Genomic DNA, 13887 nt, shown 5'->3' on the forward strand with positions numbered 1-13887 from the left:
ATGCCTGTCTGTATTATTAGTGGGCTTGGCTTTCAATGACTTATTTTTTACCATAGCAGGATAGTCATGTCTACGTATGGGGACACGGTCCATTCGGGGCTTGACCCTTGACGGACATGTTGTTAAAGTCGTACGAGTTGACGACTGTACCACCAGACCGACACCGGCTTATCTTCGAATTTGCACATATATAAGCTTTGGATCATTTAGAAAAGAGACATTATAGATTGACTATAATAATATATCCCACATTTGTCAAAGTAAGACAATTAATAACATTGTATATTTTAATCATTCTTGAGAAATTTACCATAGAAGAGGAGATCCAAAAACATTTCGCAAAATCACCACCAACTCGATGCCAATCGATGTATATCAGGTGCTTCAAATTGTGTACATTGAAGTTTAAGGTGCAAAAGAATTGATAATTTATATCTTTCTGCCCAAATGACTTACTCGGCCATGCCGGTTTATCAGAATATTTTAAGATTTATTGAGTACCACGCAGCCGGAAAGTATGTTCTTGCTTGAAAGAAAAAGGACCTACATGAAATGTCTTATGCAAAACCAAGACATTGAATCCAATAAAAACAAATGCAATAACTGAAAAGATATCACTATGAAAAAAAGCTATGTGTATGTCTAGATTCAATTTGTTTTGCACATTTCAAATTGGTGTAGTAAGAAAACATTCTGCTTTTGATTCAATCATCATGATGATCAATCAATCAGTAGAACCGTGTCCGACAATTTTATTATAGATTGATTGAATAATGTACTCGTAGTTATGTTTTATGTAGGATTACTGAACTACAATTTCGATGCTTTGAATATACATTGGTTTGAAGAACTATTTTCTTGATAATTATTTTGAATGTAGCTTTGTAATGTAACTTAAAAATAAATAACTTTGTTCAATATTCTTGCACGCATTCGTTTGATTATACTTAATCTTGGGCGATTGTGCCGTATTATTTATGAATCCAAAATTCACAAGGCCTGGTAGTTATTAATGATAATTTGTGAAATGAGAACTTACCCCATTTATCGCACTGCGCTGCTAATCTTGTACTGCTGCACCCAAAATCCTTTCCATTGGTGCAAAATTCTATTACCATTCGTTTGCAACCTTTCCGCTTCACTACTCTCCAACCTCTTTACCACGAACCATACCATAAACTACCGTAGCAGCAAACGTGCGCCCAGTGTCCGAATCCATAAATTTGCGGTATTTATTGGAACGAAGGCCAAACGACGGCAGACTTTGTGGCTTCTTTAGAGACCCTATTTGGTAAACATCCTTTGCACGTTTAAGGCGTGTGCTCTGTGGCTCGCCGTTGAGGTCACCCCATGAATGCGCTACTAATAGCTCGTTTCCCATACCGTGCACACAATGGGAGGTTTAAGGGAAGTGATATTTATAACGCAGCGTGGGCAGTCTGAATGGTACGGCAAAGGTATGAGAAAATGTAATACGCAAAGTAATTAAATGATGACCATTATAATGCGACCAGTGCTATTTCAAACGGTCGGACCGATGTGCGGTTACAATGCGTTCGGTAGTTTCCATACTTGAACTCCAGCCTCACGGCGTTGCTTTTAGCCAACTGGTAAGTGAGTTGTGGTTGTGCAGATTCAAGGAATTGACAATCAGACGATGAGGGAGCCAAACCAAAAGCAAAACGTGTCGACATAATGCTTCCACAGTAAGGACGTTGGTCAATCTTCTGTTCTAGGTTTGTGTTGTATTCAATGGCAGGTGTTGGTGAAGAGTATTTAAAGGGCTATTATTAATCATCAATAATTTATCTGCAAATATAAATGATTTGCTTGGCATGAGACAGAATCAATATCGTTCCAGTTATGTTTTACAAATTTTCTCAAATAATTTGATAACGTTTCCTTGTTGCATTTGGCTCTGTTCATTCGATTTACCGGTTTTACTCGAATTTAATTTTAAATTACAAGCACACGCTGCTCATGGTGTTGATGACACAGTTTTTTTTCTCTTTATCCATTACTGTTGATATCAATTTATCCCGGTGTTAGGGTCGATCCAGGCCAATCGACGGAAAATAATTCAACTGTCAGATATGCTTATCACGTTCAGAACACCTTCCCATTTCGTTGTCCCTGCCATCGTGGCAAGTTGTGTACAGCTTGTTGACGCGTAAACTGATACTTCGATGCGAACAAGCATGATTACATTGGTCTCGCTCATCATGCACTCCTCATTACTTCCCATCATCTCCATCGTTGATGAACCCAACAAAACCCCCCATCGTATTGTTAAAGCTATCGTTTTCCAAGGGATCCTTGGCGCAGTAGTGCATGTTGTTTGATGGCTTAGTCTTCCTGATGGTAATGTATATCCTGGAGCAAGTGTCCTGGTATTTTTCGTTGACTGTGTCCTGTGAAAGATAAGTGAAAGATGTTATTATTTTAATGGATTCAGTAATGATTTAATTTTATCAAAATTGTTCAGAGTAATTGATTACGAGGGCAAGGTGACAGCACGCTGGTGAAAAAGTTTGATTTATTGGCAGTCAGCTATCACGTGGTGAATCGTCAATTTGAAAGCCTGAAGCGGGTGAAGCTAGATTGTAATATGACACTGATTTGCCGTCAAAGTTGTTTTAAATTAGTGGTTCATAAGGCGCTAGAAGGGAATAAATCAATCATGTCGGTAGAGGTGACGTTTAAAACTTATAACAATATTCGGTTTCTGTATTCACGTTTTTCAGTAAAGGAAATAAAAGAGGAGAGAAAATTTAAACTGAGAACTCATCTACAAAACGAACAATTATTTCATATACATTAGAGTAAATTTTATTTAATTCCATTGAAAAATGCCTTCAAACTTTCTACCGTTAGTACAGTATGGTATGGTGAACAGAATTTTTGCATAATTATTGCAGATCAAGTTTGTATCGTGCTACCAATGGCTATGTAACACGATGATAGTTATGAAATAGCTTTCCAATGTTATGCTAGTAATGTTCCCCTTTCCGAAGCCATTTGGCTCTGAAAGGCGTATGCTGTAATTAATTCACTCTATCATTCAAGAATGTTCAGAAAACCACGTCGTTGTAACGGGAAGGTCATAATTTATTATTCACAACAAGGCACAACGAAGAGCAGGCAAATTTAACAAGAAGTAGATCAAAATATGAAAAACTCTTACCCAAGAATGGCGTTTTACTCAGCAGTCATGTTCTGCAACTAACACTCAATACAATATCACTAACAGCTATCATGACATCCGCAAGAGATAATTAAAATATTTTTTGATAATCGCTGGAGTTGTGCGGTACATACGTCTCACCTGAATTCCTACGATCGTAAGTTGGTCTGAATGTTATCTTCAACAATATTCGTTCTTCTCTACCTTTATACCTAACCAAATGCTATTCTACTAGGCGGCGGATGGCATCTTTCCCATCATCAGATCTTAAAAGATCACAGCATTGCTGAACGGTATAATAAATTATCATTTAAATCACTTTGAAATTTATCTTATAACCCGACTCTCCAACCCTCCAACCATTCCAGCGTTAACATTAAATCCTCCATGTCGGAAAACAAGTCTCTACCGAACTGAATGGGGATTGGTTTGCAAACCGGCGGAATGCAGTGTTCACATACTAGATACCTTTATGGTTGGAAAAGGCACTAATTTTCAACAGCAAGGAATCCTTTCCAACCTACCTCTGCTCTTCTTTCTAGCGCCTGAGCATGCGACTGTGGCACAATGCTTCGCTCTAAATGCAAATGGATACAAAAGTGCCATGATAAAGAAAAGCTGGCACTTGTTCTGGCAAACCAAACCCCAGGCAAGATGTAACCATACAACGTCAAGCTGCCGGGCGGGTGTATTCAGTTTTGTGCAAACAATAAATTATATCCGGACGTAATTAATTTAATATTTAACGGTGATAGCAAAATATCCTTTCTTTGAGTAAAGACAATGCGGGTTGCTACATTTGGAGTAACACTATGAAAGACACTAGCATAGATCTTCGAAAATAAAGAACCGTAACTAATGGGATTCGTATCACAGCGGTTATAATTTGTAGAAATCGTTCCTCTTGGTCGAATAAAAGGTTGGGTTCTTGATATAATTATTTGCAAAGCTTTGTGTATTATATGGATTAGTTCCGGGAATCATATAAAATTTTATGTTTGATGGTGTTGTAAACTGATCTTTGTTTCTTTATGTTGTCTACAAAATTAATAGGGGAAGGTAGGTAAAGACGGAAACTGCGGGTAAGATGTACACTTCTCATAAACGCATGAAAAAGGGAATTTTCGAATAATTTAACAATGCAGCATTCAAACTGAAGGTAAAACAACACATTCAAGAACATTTTTGGCATAATATATGCAAAATTGGTTAGATTCACGAATAAAATTAATTTTCAATCGTGCATACTCTTGTGGATCTAATTTGACTTCTGCGGATCTTCAGCTCTGTAATTTGCTTTGTTTATATTTTCGGAAGTTTTATTAGATAAATGAGTTGTTGTGATTATTAAGCAAAAAACTGGCGAAAAAACGAGAATGAAAGCAATAAAAGTATTGTTTTTTGGTGGTTTATGAATTCTAACACCAAAGCGTCAAAGACGAACATTCTGTCGTAGGTAAAGATGGACACCGAATTTGTTGATTTATTTTACTTCTTATATCAATTGGTGATGAATCTATTTCATCAAACAACTTAAATAAGGATATTCTGAAGATATAAACCATCTAGCGTCTACATAAGCTATTGAAATAAGCGAGAAATGAAACACCGATCAAAATAGCAGTCATGCGTTATGCTATTACTCGCTCGACTCTGGCGAGGCACATCACGAGAAGCAATAGATTGCCACAACTGGGACAATTTTAATTTACAAAAAGAAGAAACACTAATATGAAATCGTTCAGGAATATATGAGAGATTCTGTGGAATAATAAATATCAAAAAGTTCAATCTTTAATGGAAAAATGGCTTCGCCTATTAACAAGTCCCTCAAACAAGCTGTGGTCGCGGACTTTCCGCGTATTAATTTCCCAAAGGGAAGTTTTAGACTGTTGTTCTGTAAGTTGGTGCAACGTCAGCTGCCCGATATTTCAATAATGCTTTTGATTCTGCAATCTTCAAGGTGTTAGAAGTGGCACTTGCAATTCCTAAATTCATGGCTGAATGAGTCACCGTTGCAATTGGCCAAGAATTGGTTTATGTACGAACCAGGACGTGTAATGCAATGGATTATATTAAAATATTAAAAACCCCTTCAATTTCCAACGTTTTCTACAGGTTGGAACATAGGAAAAAAACATGTTTTTAATTCATGAAAAACATAAAAAATGATAAAAACTTAAAAAATACAACACACATTCTGATAAAATATGAGTCTAAGATCATGTATACGCATTTTCATGGTAGGTGTATTTAAATATTCCTGTTTTTTTTTAATTTTCCTTAAGGTGTCCGTCTTTACCTACCTCCCTATCAATCATTAGCTTGATTAGAGATAAAAAATTTCCAAATCATAATAACAATGTTTTACTGCAGAATAAGTATAAAAGCTGTACAACCCTGTAAAACCTTAGTATAAAACCTGTATAATGAGTTGACAACTCTAGAAACCAAATGTAACATAAGTGAATATAGTTATAATATGTACGTGTTTTTGGCCACACAGCGGTTCATCGAATCGGATGACTTTGTCTTTGATTTGTCCCCTGATGTTTACGTTATGAAGCCTAGTTAGAGCTTTTCAATGGAAATTTTCGCATCGAACGAAAAACACCATTTTGTAACCTTTTCCTATAAAATACCAGCAGATAATTTGTCCTTTCAAAGGCGTGGTGAGATATTCTTAAAGATTAATAATAAAATGTCATAAAATAACGAGGAAAGAATATAGACAATCAAAATATATTTTTGTTAAGAAAATGTGCTCTGATAACCGTTTTTCCAAATATCCTCTTTAGCACGCTATATCATCTTTGTATTGAAGTTTCATTTTTCAACAGCACGGATAAACGGACAACCGAATAAAAGGTACCCGTATAAACGGCGCTCCACTGCATATGCAAAGCTAAGGGGTCCGTGATTCTAAAACTGGAGGTTGGAGAGCACTGCATTAATGTATTACTTTTCAATTGATCAATAGTTTAATACTTCTTCTTATTTGACGCAACCATCGTTGATAGTCTAGGGCTGCCGAATTAACAAGAGGAGCTTAGCTCTCTGTGACAATTCTTGTACGCATAGCAAGATAATCAGTCCAATGTATAGGAAGCCACACACAAGTAGTGCAAAATTAGTATGTCTTCTTTGGGGATCCACGTTTTTTTTTAATTTGTCTTAAAACATGATTGATTTTCTTAATTAATTTAATTAATTTTCTATTATCATGTCTTGATAAATATGATCTACTCCAAACGAACATCTAATCATGTTAGCTTTACACTTAACGATATCTTTCTCTTATCTTTCCCTATTCGTACAACAATAAATATTAACAAAGCACTAGCAGCAATGAAAATTCCACCAAGCCTCTACAATTTCGCAACATCATTATTGTTTTCAGATCATGTTCCCTACGTTGGGTACAACGAGTACGCGGATAAATTAAGAGTAAGTGCAATTTGAAGACTCAAAAGAAAGCATATCTTCATAATTCGCATCCGGCTCAACCCATGTTTACTATTTTGCCGCATTGAAGTGCTTCGCAAACGAAGCAGAAAAAGGATTATTTCTTGAACTTGCTTTGCTGCTCTGAAAGGTGTATCTGCGTTAGGATGAGAATGAGGTATCTGTTTTGCAGTGCAAGAACAACCCCCGTACATTTTGTGGGCCAATTTCCATAGCTCACAGAGAAGTTTTAACCATAGCACGAAGTTCTCGCGGTGTACTTCATCTACCTTCAATTACACCCGTTCCTGCCTTACCTTTTCTCTGCCACCTACGTGATAGTCTGATGCTGTTTCTGGGTACGGTATACATCGAGCGAAAGACTTTTCTTGCAAGTAATAATAATGTAAATTTGTTGAAAATGAAGACGTTTTCCGCACAATAATAAACTTACGGTGCGCTGCTACATTACGATTGGTCCGTCTCGAATGGCAATATTTTACCCGCTTGCCAACCTCTTGCAAGCGTCGCAGATGGGCAGATCGTAAGAAAAGTTTGATCTGTGCCCCTTGAGGATAAGTGGCTATTCAAGGATGTTGCTGTGCCGAGAGTAATCACGTCTTTGGCCGTGTTTTACGCTAAAATTATCTCGCAAGGAAGAGGGAGGCCCGTGAAAGATGAAGCAAAAGTTCTATCCCATAAAAGCCGCAGGCGCATTGAGAGTCATGGAATTTGAATGTCTTGGAAGCTGTGTGCTACAACTATAATGCAATCATGCCTCCTTATATTCAAATTAGCTCTGATAATGATACAGACAACCAGGATCATGCAACAAACCGACACCGCCGTAGTACCACAACTTAATAGCTATGGTTTAGAAGGTTAGTGCACAAGGGGGATGGCTTTGACAATTAACGCAAGCGGTAGGGAATTACGCATCTATGCTGTGGATTGTACTTTTGCAGATCATTGTATTTTCTTGCTTTTCTCTATTTTAACTATTGATTTCTATTATATTTATTGACTTCATTCGATTAGTAAGAAGGCTAAGTAATTCATGTATTTTTGAACTGTATGTATTATTGCATGCTCTATTTTGAATAATAAACCAACGAAAAAATACATATATATTTACACAATTCCATTCATTTATTAGAGAAGAGATAGTCATCAGTATGGGGCCTCAGGGCTTCTCAGGGGTTCTCATAATTTTAGGATATGTTTTGACGCTTTTTTCCGGGAATTATACTTCATATAAGGGTAATTGTTCTCTATTGAACAGTAAAATTTAAAATTCCTATTATATTTGTCCAAAAAGAGTGTCGTAGAGCGTCATAAAGAGGTCATTCCTCATAAGAAGAGGTCATAAAAAGTTTCCCAAGAGGGTTATGTTATTATGTTATGTTATGTTATTAAAGTGTTATGAGAACCCCTGTAAGCCCCGTAATGTTCGGGTTTCACGAGTTCTTTATTAAACAGCGTTTCATCTAGCCCCACCTAGTATTAGTTGATTTACGGCAATCCTTAAGTATTGACGTAATCACCGCTTTTTGGTTGTATTTCAACAATATTTTATTAATTAAAATTTTACAAAATTACTAAACATATTCTAGATGATTAAAAATACTAGAAATGAGTGTGTTTCAAAATGATGTGTTAGTTTTCTTGAGAAATTAGGCATAAGACAACTTAAATTCAGCTAGTAGTTATGATCTTTTTGACTGCATAATTTTTCAACAGTGTACTAAAAAGAAAATAATATATTTCATGTTTCCATGTAATTTTTTGAAAGAATTAAATCATACTAATCAACTATTGTATTGCATGTTATGCAAGATTATGTTTAGTTATAACGGGTACCGTACTGTGTCTTTTCTTTTTAGACCTCTCCAACTCATATTTCACAGACATTTTTCATATGATTTTGGTCTGGGTAAGAGGTTATTGTTTTCATATTGGACCATTTTTGACAGCTTCTTGGTCCTGAATGTTGATTTATACATTATTATGCAGTCGTACAGTCACGAAACATTCTCAAACATAGTAGCATGAAGTCTAAAACTTATAATATAGCATTTTTAGTGTCAAAACATCTATATGATTTCAAGGCTGTTATTTTCCTTTTGTTCTCTTTTTAATGTCAAATTAATGAGGAAATAAAAAAACACAGAACATTGCTTTCATTTTAACATAAATTGGCCATAATCTGGTTAAAGTATGGTGTTCAGTCTTACAGTCTTCAGTAACGATTTTACACTTACGGGATTATTAACTGAGTTTTATAGACAACACATACAATAGTCTTAATTAAAAAAAGCTGATCTCTAAATTTGTTACGGCCTTAGTTCAAGCATTTCTTGTTATTATTTAAAATATTTCTTACATTTCTTTAAATTTATTTTAGTTGTTAAACATGTTGTTTAAATTCAACAAAAAACATGTGATTTTTTTATGCTCCAGGATTGACATCAATCGGCCAAACTTAGAACAGTCCATTTTTACCACCATTATTGTTTTTCTTTGGCATAACAATCATTATCGGTCAAGACATCTCCATATCACTTAGTGCACTTGGCTTTCAGTGACCGACAGTTACCCATAGCAGGACGTGGACGTATGGGACACGGTCCATTCGGGTCTTGTACCCATGACGGACATGTTGTTAAGTCGTACAAACGGACGGCTGTACCACGAGACCGGCTTTTTATCACCGTTCCTCAACAAAATAAACAGAAAATATACCAGGCTCGACCGAATGTCATGCGAACCAGTCAGTGTATTATTTTTCTGCCACTGCTTCATTTGGGCTTCATTTCATCAGTAAAGATATACACTCTTCCTAATTCTACCATGTCACGAGTTGCAGATAAGTCATTTGGGCTCAATTTTAAGAAATTGAAATATTACGACCAACATATGTTAACGCGAAACGGGCAAAATCTCCTGAGTAGCACTCACTCCCCATATCAAAGTCCATAAATATGTAAACATGTAGCAACTCAAACGGGAAAGGTTACGGGTTGATGAAAAAGTCTACCCTGAACTGATGGACAGTTGATATGTCACTCTCACCTCTCCCCTCTTGCCACCCATTATAAAAGATGTCCCAACAAAACCCGCAGACAATTTTTTCCCCAATTTCAAAACGAACGCCAACACAGTGACAGTACGACAAATATCCGCAGCGCAAGCAAGGGTGAACGAATGAAAAATGAATTTGACTCGTTGGCTCGGCCATAAAAATGCGAATATCAATCTCCTGAACGTGTGTTCAATCAAGCATCAGAAACCAATCAAATTTACCTTAGCGTGGTTATAATATTTCTTATGCTTCTCCTCACGTGTCGTCACAAGAAGACGTACGCCAATGTGAAACGTTCGATTAAGATTCGAATTTTGATGGTCGCGCAATCCTTTACCGGCGAGTGGAGTTGATTCCAGTTTAGCGTAAATGTGCCCACTCCGAACCCTAAAAACCGAGTCAGCGTTTGATGGATGCATAATTTATCGGGCTCGGGGTCTCCGTCTTCGAACCAGCACAAAGAACATCAAGTATCGTCCGTTTTACCTTTTATGACACCACCGCTTCACACGAACTGTCTCCCAGGACCATCGCCGCGACGCGGTCGTGCTAAGTTGCAAACAAGATACAAACATATCGATACCACACAGATGTCACGCAATAGCAAAGAAAAGCTGTCCCCTGCCAATCATTTGAGTGTTTTTCCCCTCCCGTAGCAATCCTATTGCCCATTGGATGCTGAAGATGTTGGCTAACTCTTCCTGCTCGATTGCAGAGTGGAAACGGGTGGGGAAAGCTAACCGTTTCCTTGAACGATGGCGTCTTTGAGCTGAAGCGCTTTCCTATCGTTTGTGTGAGTAAGTTTTTCTTTCTGTTTTTCTCTCTACACGTCCGATCCGATCGAGCGTGAAAAGCTTCTTCATATCTGTAGCAAACCACTAGAGAGATCCTGGAACGTTTACGCCATCTTGCAAGTAAAGCAATCAAGCAGTGTTGCGGCCCTTTCCGATATCCTCCACGGTGCGGGCTAGTCAATCGGTTTCACTCGGTACAGGCGGTTGCGGTTAACCCGGTGGAATTATGAATATTAAATGGTAACGCCTTTACCCGTCTGCAGATGGAACAAACATTTTCACTGTTGCTCGATTTTTCATATTAAACGTTTTGACACGTACCAAACAAATAGCATTTGATGGCACACGGTCCTATGGGGGGAGTGGGTCGACCGGACATTTGTAAAAGTTGCTGTGTAGCACGTTGCTTAGTTTTATGTCGGGAAATATATGGTTTAAGATCTTGCTAAGGACACTCTACTTGGAAAGGTTATGTTAGTATTTATTTATTATTTAAATATTATGGCATCCAACCGTACTTTCTGTGCTGATAGACCGTTTAATGTGATCAAAGCTTTTCATTTATTGTATTTTATTCGGCTGGTAATACTGATGCTATTCAACAATAATTTTGTACATTTTTCTTATGAGACTAAATAAATTAAACAATAAAAAAGGCACCTGTTTTGAACAGGCTCATTTATAATATAAAAAGAATTGCCAATGTACCTGTACCAAAAGGGTTCCGTAGAGTCCAATTCCCAGCACAAGCAGTTTACTTCCCTTAAGAAATAGTCAAGAAAATGTCCCAAGACTAGGAGAGCCACTGTACGACGCTATAAAAAAAAACTCATTACAGTATGTTTTAGGCATTGCTTGCTCGTATTGCACGAATCATTTAATTCCATCATCTCCACATTGATAAATGCAGTTGATATACTACACACAAAAAAACATTATACATTAATTTATATACGGTTATTACTACTCAACACAGCATTACCGAGCAACTAGTTAAATATAAACTTTACATTTATGTTTGAATTGTCGAAGGTTTACAGCATTTACTATTTCCAATGGCAACGAGTTGTACATACGAATACCTTTAAAAAACAATGAGTGGCTCATTTGCGCTTTGAGTACGATAGCTTCGGACATCGGTTACTCTAACAATCTGCTCTCCAAGACGGGACATTCGAACTATACAGGACTTTGTACATAAAAAATGTACATAAAATCAAACTCTGATATACAACTCTTTGCTTTTGTGTTTTCCAGCGAATCTAATACACTATTTATAAAGGATGTCGTTTGTGTTCTTCCTTCAAGATAATTTGCGAACCAGTGTGCTTCAACTCCTTGAGTATCGAATTTACTTAAAGTTTTCAGTAATAAGGGTCTTGATTGTTGATTGATTGATTGTGACTAAAAACTAATGAGGAGTATTCTAGGATGGATCTGACTAGTGTTTTGTACAGTGTGACAAGACAATGTTGGTCGAAGAATTCTCTCGCCTGCCGGCGTATAAACCCTAGCATTTTTTTCGCTCTATTAATAATTTCGTTATGATGCACATGAAAGTCAAGTTTACGGTCAAGGGTAACCGCTACGTCTTTTACTACACTGCATCGTTGCAGTTGTGTTCCGGAAATACAGTAGTTAAACGCTATTGGTCAATTAGAGCGGTGAAACGACATAGACGAACATTTATCAACAGAAATTTGTAGATCATTGACTTGTAATAGCCGCGTTTCGGCGGAACGATTTCTGCCTGAAAACTACTGTCAAAATTACCGTTTCCCATGGCAACGTAAAATCGAGCTGAGTTCGGGGAATCTTATTCGTGCAATTTTTGCCATTCACCGCAGGCTGGATGGCAAGAATCTTTGCGGTAATCTTCTCAGGTGCAAAGAAAACTGTGCATTTTGGTATTTAAACTTATTTTTAAGATCCCTGCGCAAAATTTTAGTGATTTCCATACAGTAAAAACAAGTGTTATTGTGTATACGTTCATAAAATCGCCATTTTTGAATCTACAGAAGAATCGTGTCGTGGAAACGCGAAACTGTTCGCGAATCTTTTGGACGGGGAAGGATACGCCATTGAACAATCGTTCCGTGGAGATTTACAGTCAGTCCAAAAAGTATTCGTCTAGCTGAATATTTTGCAGAAAAATGCGAATTGTGGCCGCAATAGGCATGGGGTGGTAAAAGTAATCATGGGATTTGATAAAGGGACTATCAATACACACGTACTAGTTAAAATAAGCATTAAAATAGTGCAATAACAACTAAATTATTTAAAAACTTAAAAAAATCATTTGATCGGTGCGCAAAAAGTATTCGTCTATCAGACTTTTGGCGTAATATGCGTATAAAAACAAAGGTTGTGGAATAAAAAAATGTCCTGATCTTGTTTCTTATTGCATTTATGACTGTTGGTGACTACTTGCTCAACGCAAGAACTCATTTGAACCTTAAAAAAAGGCGTATTTTTGACCCACTCATCCTACAAGACTTATTCCAATTATGCTATGGTAGAAATATTGCATTTCCGGACTACGTGGCCAAGTTCCATTGAAAAAATGGCAACTGATATCATATTGAGAGTCTACTAAATCATTTACATCAGTTTGGTTTCACCTGTTTTGGCGATTCGGGCAAATGACAATCCCTTGTATGTTCTCCAGCTCGACTGTTCTTGAAACATGTGATACATTTTAAGTATTTTTTTTTTCAAAACTGGGACTCAAAGTACTTAAAACATGCAAGAAGATATTTCACGATCTCATTTTCTATCAATCTGAATCATTTTTCTAGATCACATTTCCTCACTGAGCCCTAGTATCATGACTCCATGATGCTACCGTTACACGAGATTTTGCTGCTGCCAAAATTTTGCTGCTGCCTAGACAGTTTTCGCTATGGTAGACGTCGGCCGTATGAGCTTGGTGATTTAAATATGTTTTAATATGTTAGTAGAGCCTAATTTCAAATAAATTCCTGAATTATTTGATGCACCTTATCAAATTTGGCCACTTTCTGTGTATGGTATTATTCAAACAAAACATTTTTGTAACAACTCACTCATTCAAGCTATTACTTGACCAGCTACGATGAAATGCAGCATGACCCATCAACCAAATGTGTTTTATCTCTTTTCTTTATCTTATTGGTCATCATAAAATTCACTGATTACTGAGTAGTATTTGATTTTTTGGACATTAAACCGCATCTTTCGTTAGATTAACACAATTAGTATCAGAAAAATGGCCAAACTCTGATCAACTGAAGGAACGAGGCCTCCCACATATTTTGTAACCTTCAAAAATGGGTAGGATAGGTTATGCATAAGTTAAAGATACGATTTTCGCCTTCATGCTCCAATCACTTAACTCCCCCGCC

This window comes from Anopheles coluzzii, chromosome 3, assembly GCF_943734685.1.
Source record: "Anopheles coluzzii chromosome 3, AcolN3, whole genome shotgun sequence".
In the NCBI taxonomy this organism is placed as follows: Eukaryota; Metazoa; Arthropoda; class Insecta; order Diptera; family Culicidae; genus Anopheles; species Anopheles coluzzii.